Raw genomic sequence first — 11120 nt, forward strand, 5'->3', positions numbered from 1 at the left:
GAGAAATATGCCGCAGATTCAGCATTGCATCCGATGAATTCAGGTATCATCAACGTTTTCAAGCATCATACCGCAGTCTTGGCTTTGGCTAAGACAGATTCGGGAAGGGGTCCCGCGGTCTTGAGATAAAGTGTGAAACCCTGTATGATTAAGTTCTTTTTACACGTAGTCAATTTTCTGGAAAGCGCCCTCTACCTTACGCTAGGCGTACTAAGGGTGACACGTTACCATTACGCTTGCCGTAACACGTGTGATCAACCAGACGAAAAATCGAAAAGTCCTTTAAATATTTTGGTTGATATGTGTGGACTAAAACGGGAAATAGTAAATGTGGAGATCACAAATGGACAAGAAACAATAGTTACACCACTTCAACAGGCAATAGCAAATTTGGAGACCACCAACGAACAAGAGATAATAGTTGCGCCTGATTCACCACCAATTCCACAATTTAAAACAGCAGATTTCGAAACTAAACAAGAAATAACAATCGCACCTATTCCAGCACTTCCATCAGAAGAACAAGAACAAGCATCAAATTCCGTTGATCGTCCTGTTGGACAACAGAGTGAGGAATCAAGACAACAACTAGAAATCGAAACAGTACGACCAAAAATGAATATTAAACGGCCAGAAAGGTTCGCTCCATTTTTCGTAAAATGAAATTAAAAAAGGGAGATATTGTTACCATGTGTTACGTTCGCGATTATTAAATTCGTAACGGTCGTGTCAAATTGTAAATTCGCGTGGTGCGCGATCACCTTAATCTAGAAACCGGGTACGCTACGTGTAAAAGCGGAATAAAAATGCGTCACAAAGACTAACATGCGGCACTCACGCGTACGTACACTTATGTGCTAATTATCCTCGGAAAGGATACACTAACACCCTAAAAATGTATGGGCTTCCGGGGGTATAAAAGGGACCGAACTTTTAATAAACAAACCATTCGGATTTTGCAACTCTTAGAAACCTCGTCTTTTTTTGATTTTGCATATTCGGATCAAGAAAGAAATCTCTCATCCCTCTTCACCCCCTTCTGCGGCGTAGGCTCCTCAAATTACTTGAGAGAGCAACTAGCGGGAAGGTTTATTATTGGTGTTGAACGGTTGAGAAGATCGCTGTTACCCGAGCGGGTTTGATTTACAAGGCCGCATCCTTCGCGTGGCCCACAGATTCGTTCGCCGTCGTAACATTTGGTGGCACCAGGAGATGAGGATCAACCCACAACCATATGTACATCCACCGCTTACCAACGAGGAAGACGAGATCCTGTCGAGACGAGGAATTGGCTCCCTGACTACAAAGACTCTTCGACACAGGGGGAGGCCCCACCGACGGAGGGCTTTGCTGCGGCCTGCGATTGGGCTAGCGAGCAACGCAGGCAGCCAGTGAAATAATCGCTCACTTTTTTATTTTCGTAATTCACGAGAATGAATTACGAGGGGAAGGATGTTACGTTCGCGATTATTAAATTCGTAACGGACGTGTCAAATTGTAAATTCGCGTGGTGCGCGATCACCTTAATCTAGAAACCGGGTACGCTACGTGTAAAAGCGGAATAAAAATGCGTCACAAAGACTAACATGCGGCACTCACGCGTACGTACACTTATGTGCTAATTATCCTCGGAAAGGATACACTAACACCCTAAAAATGTATGGGCTTCCGGGGGTATAAAAGGGACCGAACTTTTAATAAACAAACCATTCGGATTTTGCAACTCTTAGAAACCTCGTCTTTTTTTGATTTTGCATATTCGGATCAAGAAAGAAATCTCTCATCCCTCTTCACCCCCTTCTGCGGCATAGGCTCCTCAAATTACTTGAGAGAGCAACTAGCGGGAAGGTTTATTATTGGTGTTGAACGGTTGAGAAGATCGCTGTTACCCGAGCGGGTTTGATTTACAAGGCCGCATCCTTCGCGTGGCCCACAGATTCGTTCGCCGTCGTAACACCATGTGATTACATCATGTGATCACAGTACACAATGAGATTAGAGAAACATATTAATTGTTGAATAACCTTCACCTGAACAATTGTCTTCAATTGTTTCATTTTGTACATTATAATATACATACCAAATTTACAGGGTTTCGAATCATATAAGGGAATAGTTCAATCACTTAGGGGAATGTTGCAAATCGGTAGGGGAATATTGCATGCAAGCTGTGGATGTTTGCAATCACTTAGGGGAATTTTGCAATCGATTAGGGGAATGTTGCAAGCGTACTGTGGAGCTGTCATCAGACTGTGGGTGCCGGTGTAAAAAGCTCCGAATTGATACTGATGATGTTTTTTTAAAAACATCGTTTGGAGTTGTTTTCGTGTGGGATTCTGCTGTACGCATGATAAACTAAATAAATCCTGCTGCGGAGTCATAATTAAACATGATAAGTTAGTAAGATTGACGAAAATATTTTAAGGTATTTACAGCGGCAACCACAGTCTGATGACAGCTCCACAGTACGCTTGCAACATTCCCCTAATCGATTGCAAAACTCCCCTAAGTGATTGCAAACATCCACAGCTTGCTTGCAACATTCCCCTACCGATTTGCAACATTCCCCTAAGTGGTTGAACTATTCCCTTATATGATTCGAAACCCTGTACTATAGAGGATGTAGGACGACGTTCGAGCTCAACCCTTCCAGAAACGATCCAACCTAACTCGGTGTTCTGTAGCATTACTTTCTCGGGTACCAGTTTAAGAATACCTTCTAGCATCAGCTCATCATAGCTCTCTCTGCCGATCAATAAATCGATGGACGATGGTTCGTAGAATTTGGGATCTGCTAGAGTACAAGTGTCGGGAATACAGTAACGTGTTTTGTTCACTTTCTCTGCAGGTAAATTCCAAGTAATGTAACGCATTACATGAAATTTCCAATTTGCTTTGAAGCTAGTGCAATGAGATTTTATGGTAAGCTGTGTCGAGTGCGATGATACATGCTTGCTTTGTCCAACTCCACCAATTGGATGGTTCTCTCTCTTTTTAATGACCTGCAATCGCTGACACAAACGTTCAGTTACCAGATTGATATGCGATCCTTCATCTAATAGAGCGCGTGCCCAATGCAACGATCCGTCTGGTAACTCTATTTTCACCAAAGCTGTGGGTAATAGGATAGTAGATGGTGTTTCTATCGAATTTGTTAACAAAGCATTGCCACAGTATGTGACCACGTTCTGATCCGCAGGTGGATCCGGTTGCGTCACTATCTCATTAGGAGCCGCTTCAGCCGAACTACTGGTTTGTACTGGTTTGTGCAACATAAGGCCCGATTATTAAACACAAACGGAAATGACACAAGACAAGCGTGTCAAGACAAACGGAAAATAGGTATGGATTTTGAAACCGTTCTTGTGACAGACAAGTTTCGTAAATTTTTTTCTTTCGTTAAAGCTGTGTGCGCCTTAAAGCCTTTGTCGATGTGTCAAAATGTTCAAAATCAAAATAAAAAAACGTAAACAAGTTTAATTAAGATACATACGTTTCGCAAGCTAACAACAATCCTTGTTTTATACATTGGATGCATGTTTTAAAACATCCTGTATACATGTTTTACATGTTATACATGTTTTAAAACATCCTGTACATCTGGCAAAACAGCGCCGACTGCTTCGAAGTGTTTTCGATCCGTTACAGCTTTCTAACCAAGCGTGAGTTAAGCATGCGGCTCGTTTGTGCAAACCGTGTTAAACATGTGTGGTTGTTCTTTTCAGATTTAAGAAAAAATTTCGTGCGTCGAAGGAAATTTTCCTTGACATTCTTGTGGAGATCGATCCCAAGTTCCCACCGGTTAAGGGAAAGGGGCTTAAGCCAAATGAAATTTTGGCTGCTGCTCTGCGATTACGATGAGCATTATAACCGGAAGGTTAGGTTATATTATATCACCGGTTTAGGGCTATTACAGCCTAAACGCAATGATTGTAAGTAAAGCCTTCAGTTTTTTTGTCTTATGTTGTGTACTTCAATATAATTTCTCTTCGTACCGGTAGATTTGCGACCATCTTATGAAAATTCGGTATGTGAATGCCAAATTCGGAGGAGCCAATCACGATTCACATATTTGGAATGTAAATGGAATGGACAACTTTTTCGAAACAAATTTAAAACATCGACGCGGAGAAACTGCATTCAAGCTTCTTCTTCTTCTTTGGCTCAACAACCGATGTCGGTCAAGGCCTGCATGTACCCACTTGTGGGCTTGGCTTTCAGTGACTAATTGATTCCCCCCCATAGCAGGATAGTCAGTCCTACGTATGGCGGCGCGGTCTATTTGGGGATTGAACCCATGACGGGCATGTTGTTAAGTCGTACGAGTTGACGACTGTACTACGAGACTAAACTATAACTGCTAAAACTAGGGGTGAAAAAGCTACCAAGGCTCGCAAGCTCTTTAATGCGAGGGCTCTGGGGCGGTGAACTTGTATGGCGTGCGAGCCCTCGCGCGCCCTCGCAAATCGCTGTCAATTGCATGGCGGGTCACCACCGATCTCCTTCCTACCCCTCGCCTAAGATCGTCTGACGTCTTGCCTGACACCTTTCGTTGTGTTGGTGCTCTGCGGCTGCTGTCACTGTAGAAGTTAGGTTGTATGTGTAAAAAAAACGTAAACAGTGTTGTTGGCTGATCAAGTGCGGTAAGTTTTTTAATTATTTAGTTCTTAATTTAACGTAAGTAAGTGCCATTTTAGCAAAAGTAAGTAGTAGAAGTCCTGCCCAATGCATGCTGGCTCCGTCGGAAGCGTTACGTGCATGTACCGGTGTAGGAAAGTGGTGTGGTGAACAACACAGCACAAGACAGCGGGTAAGTGTTATCCAGCGATTATCATGATAAAGAAACACTTTTTGAACAGACAAATCGACAAATCTTTTAATTTGCAGATATAATGAAGAAACGATATGGGCCTGCCGCAGGTGTTTGCGATTGTACGTTGCGTTGTATATGATTCGGTAAGTTGTAAGTGGGCCACGAAAGAAGAAGAAGATTGTTTGGCGAAACTACCGACTAGGATGCTAATCATGGTGTTTATTCCTTTTTTGCAGCCAATTTTCCTCTATCCTGGAACGTGGGCTTACGAGGAACCATTTAAGAACATCCTCCGGAAGCTGTACGGCGACGAGTCGGGCTCTACCAGCACATCACGCTAGAAGCCCAGCCGGCACCGGGTGCCCCGATTGCGCCGTGAGACGGTGTCGAGCGCGCTCGTTAATAACGTTCGGGGCAGGAATTCAACCCTTCGGATCATTATCCTCTGCCTCACAATAGCTGCAGCAGCATCAGGACCGAACCGACCGCACTACTGATTGCGGTAGAATTTCCTGGCAGGAGAAAAAAACCCCACGAGTGAGTTCCTACTAGATGCACTATCGCTACATCTAGATATGTTGTTTTATCTTCTCTCTAAAACAAATGTTTTATATTCCCTCAGGTGTATCGATTTCATCGTGGCACCAACATGTCACTGAATAACCCCGGAAAGGCGACAAACACTCATCTCCAGTGGCAAATTGTTATCGTGAATCCACTTCCGCACATCTACACGACATTACATTAATAGTGGTATAGTGTTAATTGGAAAAAAAAACTTGATGTAAACGAGTTAAGTTTAATCTTAAGTGCGCTTTAAGGCATAAATTGATATGCCTATTTTTAAGTAAAGTGTTTTGAAATGCGCGTGTGTGTGAAGGGGCGGAATAAGCGCTAATTTTGCCCCGTGGTCTTGAGGGGCCCCAAAAATGGAACCCACCCCCCGCTCGCAGGTTAAATTGCTACTCAATCCTTCTCTAGTCTATAACATTTCCCTGCTAGACGCTTAAACCAATCCTACATTTGTGTGACTACTTAGGGCCTAAACTTGTATGTGCGGCTTTTACACATCATTTAACATAAATAAATCTAGTTTATATTCTCATAAATCACTACGCATTTCTAAAGAGGGAATAAACATGATGACATATATTTAGTTTGTTAGAAGGTTCCTATGCACGTTCACTAGTTGATTTTGTCTGGATGTTTGCGGACTGCATTTCGATTGGGCAAGTCGTTTTGCCTCGTCTTGTGTTTTACAATCCCAACAGCAAGGATGCTGCCATCATTACATTGAATTAAGCTGGTACCAGATCCACCAACTTGTAGCGCACCATACTCGCGATGGGTAGGCCATGTCATACCCCTGGTACTGAACGATCCAGCCCTTAGACGTTCGCAAGGACAGACTAAAGGAAGCTGTTTATGGTGTGTCAAATAATGTGTAGCAGATGGTAGAAGATGGGTACCTGCGGGTGAGAGAGTCCGTTTCTAACGTTTTATTATCAGTTGGTGACACGTTCAAAAGGATGTGCGCAGATCATCCTTTATTATTATTTTGAGCAGTTATTTTTATGCGGACACGGAAAGAAAAATGAACTGGATGCATTTCAGATTTAAGGGTTGTAAATAAAGGATACATACAGTGGCGGATTAAGGGTATCGGGGCACTAGGCGGTAAGACGAGTTGAGGCCCCCGATCATCAGTCACAGGCTCTAAAATTGATTCGCCAGCCTCGGGGGCCCTTGTCGCTAGCACTCTGTCCATACGGCATACTATAGAATGGCGATCTACGGGGCCCCTTAATCGGCGGGGCACCAGCCCAACCAGCAAAACCGAAGCTATTGGAAAACTGTCCTGTGTGCCAACGCGAGAGAGCATGTCTTCTTTCTCTAGATTTTGGACGGCACAACGCCGATCGTGTGGCCTATGAACGAAAAACGGGAGAAGGGGAAACCGACATCCTTCGAGTGACACACACGCATGCATCTGCATGCGTATTCCGCTGAACCGAGACTACACATCTCTCTCGATCTCCCATGATTTTTCTGCTATCGCGCTCATCCGGGTGTTAGGCATCCTCAGTCTGTCCAGAACTTTCACTGTGGAAGGATGTGTTGGAGTGATGTGTGATTTCTTGTGCCCCGTACTTTGCTCGTTTACGTTTTGTGCCGTGTTCCTTCTTCTTCAATTATGGAATGATTTATCCTTGTAAATTTCTAAGGTAAGTTTCTTATCCTCGTGTGTGCTTCAATGGATACATTCAACTAACACTTGTCGTCTGAAAAGTTACAGTGCACGTTAATCGACGGTTACAGTGCATGTTAATCGACGGTTGCCAACATCCCGCAAAACGATCGATGGAAGGAAAACGGTGTCCGGTTTTAAAATATAAAGGTAAGCGTTTCTACAATCTTATGTGCAAAATATTGTTTAGTTTGTTATAAAAAACATGGATTAATTATTGGTTAATTTTCATCAACAGATTTCATTACAGCTCTTTCGTAGAAGAGCGCACTTCAATGACGCCTAGGATACGGCTAAACATGCGCAGCACCAGTCCGTGACGTCATTTCCAGACAGGCGCCGGCTGAACACGCGCAGCACCAGTCGAGGATATCCTAGCGCAGAGGGTAGAAGGAAGAACGAGAGGAAGGGTAACAGAAAGCAACCGCAGCATTTGGAAGGGGTGAAGCATCCTGCCGTATACAGAGTGTGAGTGTGCCAAAACGCATGTGGAAAGAGTAACACCAATAAATAGCATGCGAAAGTGTGCATAAAGCAAAAAGAAAAAGCGTCACTGCTACAACCAGCAATCCGAAAATATAAGGGGAGGGATAAATACAAATGTATGCGTAAGCAGGACCAGCAATCCAAGCATTTGAATGTGTGCGTCGGTTTGTGCCGTGCTGAAAGTTTTTACTTTAGCTGCTGCTAGTGTAAAAACTTAAGGAAAGCTTAAAGTAAAAATTTTTTACACGGGGCGCCTTCGGTAATTGTTGGCTGGGAGGCGACCGCCTAGTCCGCCTACCGTTAGATCCGCCACTGGATACATAAAGGATGATAATATCAGGTCCGTCATAGGTTCAAGTCTCATATAGACGGTCCCCTCGTAGTAAGGACTGGCCAGCCGGGTGTGTGGTACTAAAAACAGACGCTAAAGCTTGCATTGGCTGGCATGACCAGGTAGATGGATACGGCAAATAGAAGAAGAAGAAACAGGAAGATGGAAAGCAGCAGTCTGTAGAAGCTTCGGTTGAGACCTTTGCTGTTAAAGAAGAAGGAAATGTCGTTGCATGTGGATGGAATGATGAGATTGTGGGTGGTTCGGGTGATGAATGGTTGGGAGCGGAGATGAATGAATTGGCGAAGCCAGTTTACCTCTTTCCATGCGTTGTATGAGGAATCAATGAAAATAGTCAAATCGTATTGAATTATGGGTCAATTTTCGGGAAAATCATCAAAGAAAAAAATGCGACATTTTTTTAACACATGAGTACATTATCTCATATGGCCGTTAAAACCAGCTTACATCGGGTTGAGATCAACATTGGAGTATCACACTTGATAAAAAAATCAAATTTCCTGTACGGAATTATTCCTTCACTTTCGCTCGTTTGAAATTGTCTTCATAACCGTTGATCCTCATGGCGATCAAATGGCCACATCAGAAACGGCACGGAACGGCAACCACCAGCATAGCACAAATATTGCTTCAACACCAGAATTGACCGGCTTTCGCATCGTCAAGGTCACAGGTAAAACCAAATACACTACATATATATGAACCAATCGCCAATTCAGAGATACAACTACAACCCTACCATATACCAGTATCAGCTGATGAGCTATCGCACACAAGCGAGCGGCGCGCACAAATAAGAGGAAGGGGCCTGAAGGAAGAGAGGACAGGGGAAGACACCGGGAGAGAGAGTGTGTGTGGTCAACATTTTTGGCCATTTAAATTTTGTCCACCACCCAACCAGCAAAACCGAAGCTATTGGAAAACTGTCCTGTGTGCCAACGCGAGAGAGCATGTCTTCTTTCTCTAGATTTTGGACGGCACAACGCCGATCGTGTGGCCTATGAACGAAAAACGGGAGAAGGGGAAACCGACATCCTTCGAGTGACACACACGCATGCATCTGCATGCGTATTCCGCTGAACCGAGACTACACATCTCTCTCGATCTCCCATGATTTTTCTGCTATCGCGCTCATCCGGGTGTTAGGCATCCTCAGTCTGTCCAGAACTTTCACTGTGGAAGGATGTGTTGGAGTGATGTGTGATTTCTTGTGCCCCGTACTTTGCTCGTTTACGTTTTGTGCCGTGTTCCTTCTTCTTCAATTATGGAATGATTTATCCTTGTAAATTTCTAAGGTAAGTTTCTTATCCTCGTGTGTGCTTCAATGGATACATTCAACTAACACTTGTCGTCTGAAAAGTTACAGTGCACGTTAATCGACGGTTACAGTGCATGTTAATCGACGGTTGCCAACATCCCGCAAAACGATCGATGGAAGGAAAACGGTGTCCGGTTTTAAAATATAAAGGTAAGCGTTTCTACAATCTTATGTGCAAAATATTGTTTAGTTTGTTATAAAAAACATGGATTAATTATTGGTTAATTTTCATCAACAGATTTCATTACAGCTCTTTCGTAGAAGAGCGCACTTCAATGACGCCTAGGATACGGCTAAACATGCGCAGCACCAGTCCGTGACGTCATTTCCAGACAGGCGCCGGCTGAACACGCGCAGCACCAGTCGAGGATATCCTAGCGCAGAGGGTAGAAGGAAGAACGAGAGGAAGGGTAACAGAAAGCAACCGCAGCATTTGGAAGGGGTGAAGCATCCTGCCGTATACAGAGTGTGAGTGTGCCAAAACGCATGTGGAAAGAGTAACACCAATAAATAGCATGCGAAAGTGTGCATAAAGCAAAAAGAAAAAGCGTCACTGCTACAACCAGCAATCCGAAAATATAAGGGGAGGGATAAATACAAATGTATGCGTAAGCAGGACCAGCAATCCAAGCATTTGAATGTGTGCGTCGGTTTGTGCCGTGCTGAAAGTTTTTACTTTAGCTGCTGCTAGTGTAAAAACTTAAGGAAAGCTTAAAGTAAAAATTTTTTACACGGGGCGCCTTCGGTAATTGTTGGCTGGGCAACACCGTTGCATTTCGGAGCTTTTTTCTTGCCCGAAAGAGATAGCCATACACTTGACATACAGCTGTCTCGCTCATATGACACTTCCAAGGCTCGCAAGCTCTTTAATGCGAGGGCTCTGGAGCAGTGAACTTGTATGGCGTGCGAGCCCTCGCGCGCCCTCGCAAATCGCTGTCACTTGCACTGCGGGACAGTGCGATTTGTAGCATACTAAACACCTGAATTTTGACATTTTAGTTTTCAAAAATCCACAAAAATTTTAATAGTGATCTTTTCGCCAAATACTACCGCACAAAATATAATTCTTGAATAAAAATCAACGATTTTATAAAATACCATAAGAATTCGAGCACATGAAATGTTTAGCAACCCTCGCAATGTTTGACGGGCTAGTTTTAGCAGTTATAATTATAGCACCCCGAGAGCAGGTATAATAGTGCGATTTGTAGCATACTAAACACCTGAATTTTGACATTTTAGTTTTCAAAAATCCACAAAAAATTTAATAGTGATCTTTTCGCCAAATACTACCGCACAAAATATAACTCTTTAATAAAAATCAACGATTTTATAAAATACCATAAGATTTCGAGCACATGAAATGTTTCGCAACCCTCGCAATGTTTGACGGGGATTGACAGGTGTTGTTTTTGTGTGTATTGGTAGGGAATTAGATCGCGGGAATAAGCTGCCATGATATTCATTCTTGTAACCGACCACGGAGGAGAAACGGCTCTCGACAGCGCGCGTTATAATAAAGTTTTGTAAAATTGTGAAAGCGTATTATGGTTTTCATAAAAATATAACACAACGTAGGGATTTGCGCGATCAGTCGGCTTGGTGTTATGCGGGAAGTTGGTAGTTCTGCCATAAATTTTTCTAGCAGCCGGGGACGAGCACGACAATACAGGGTTTTCGAGGATTATATAGACATGTTCAGCGAGTTGTAGATTCGTTCAGGCATATAATAGACTCTTTCAGCGAGATATAGAATTGTTCGGAAGTAGGCGTTGACATGTTCAGCGATTCTGTAGAGCTGTCATTTGTTTTGTTTACACACTGTGCAGCAGAGTTCAATTTTTCGTTCTTAAAAGTCCTAAAAGTAGCTAATAATCATTCCCCAAGCTGTTTAATACCTGAA

General features: G+C 43.2%; 2 long non-coding RNA genes across 4 annotated transcripts; both read left to right on the forward strand.

Moving 5' to 3' along the window:
* The first annotated feature begins 4070 nt into the window (after positions 1–4070).
* On the forward strand, positions 4071–5925 carry LOC120957959 (uncharacterized). 2 transcript variants are annotated; one of them, XR_005751997.2, is made up of 4 exons: positions 4109–4810; positions 4888–4956; positions 5050–5350; positions 5436–5925. It is a non-coding gene; the product is annotated as an uncharacterized LOC120957959 (long non-coding RNA). The 2 variants fall into 2 exon arrangements; XR_007452058.1 differs by having other exon boundaries at positions 4071–4810; positions 5050–5925.
* A 23-nt stretch (positions 5926–5948) lies between these two features.
* LOC120951111 (uncharacterized) lies at positions 5949–10466 on the forward strand. Of its 2 annotated transcripts, XR_007452056.1 has the most exons (5): positions 5949–7038; positions 7104–7211; positions 7300–9194; positions 9260–9367; positions 9456–10466. It is a non-coding gene; the product is annotated as an uncharacterized LOC120951111 (long non-coding RNA). The 2 variants fall into 2 exon arrangements; XR_007452057.1 differs by lacking the exons at positions 9260–9367; positions 9456–10466 and having other exon boundaries at positions 7300–9248.
* Positions 10467–11120: the final 654 nt, after the last annotated feature.

The sequence above is a fragment of the Anopheles coluzzii genome, chromosome 2 (assembly GCF_943734685.1).
Source record: "Anopheles coluzzii chromosome 2, AcolN3, whole genome shotgun sequence".
Taxonomy (NCBI): domain Eukaryota; kingdom Metazoa; phylum Arthropoda; class Insecta; order Diptera; family Culicidae; genus Anopheles; species Anopheles coluzzii.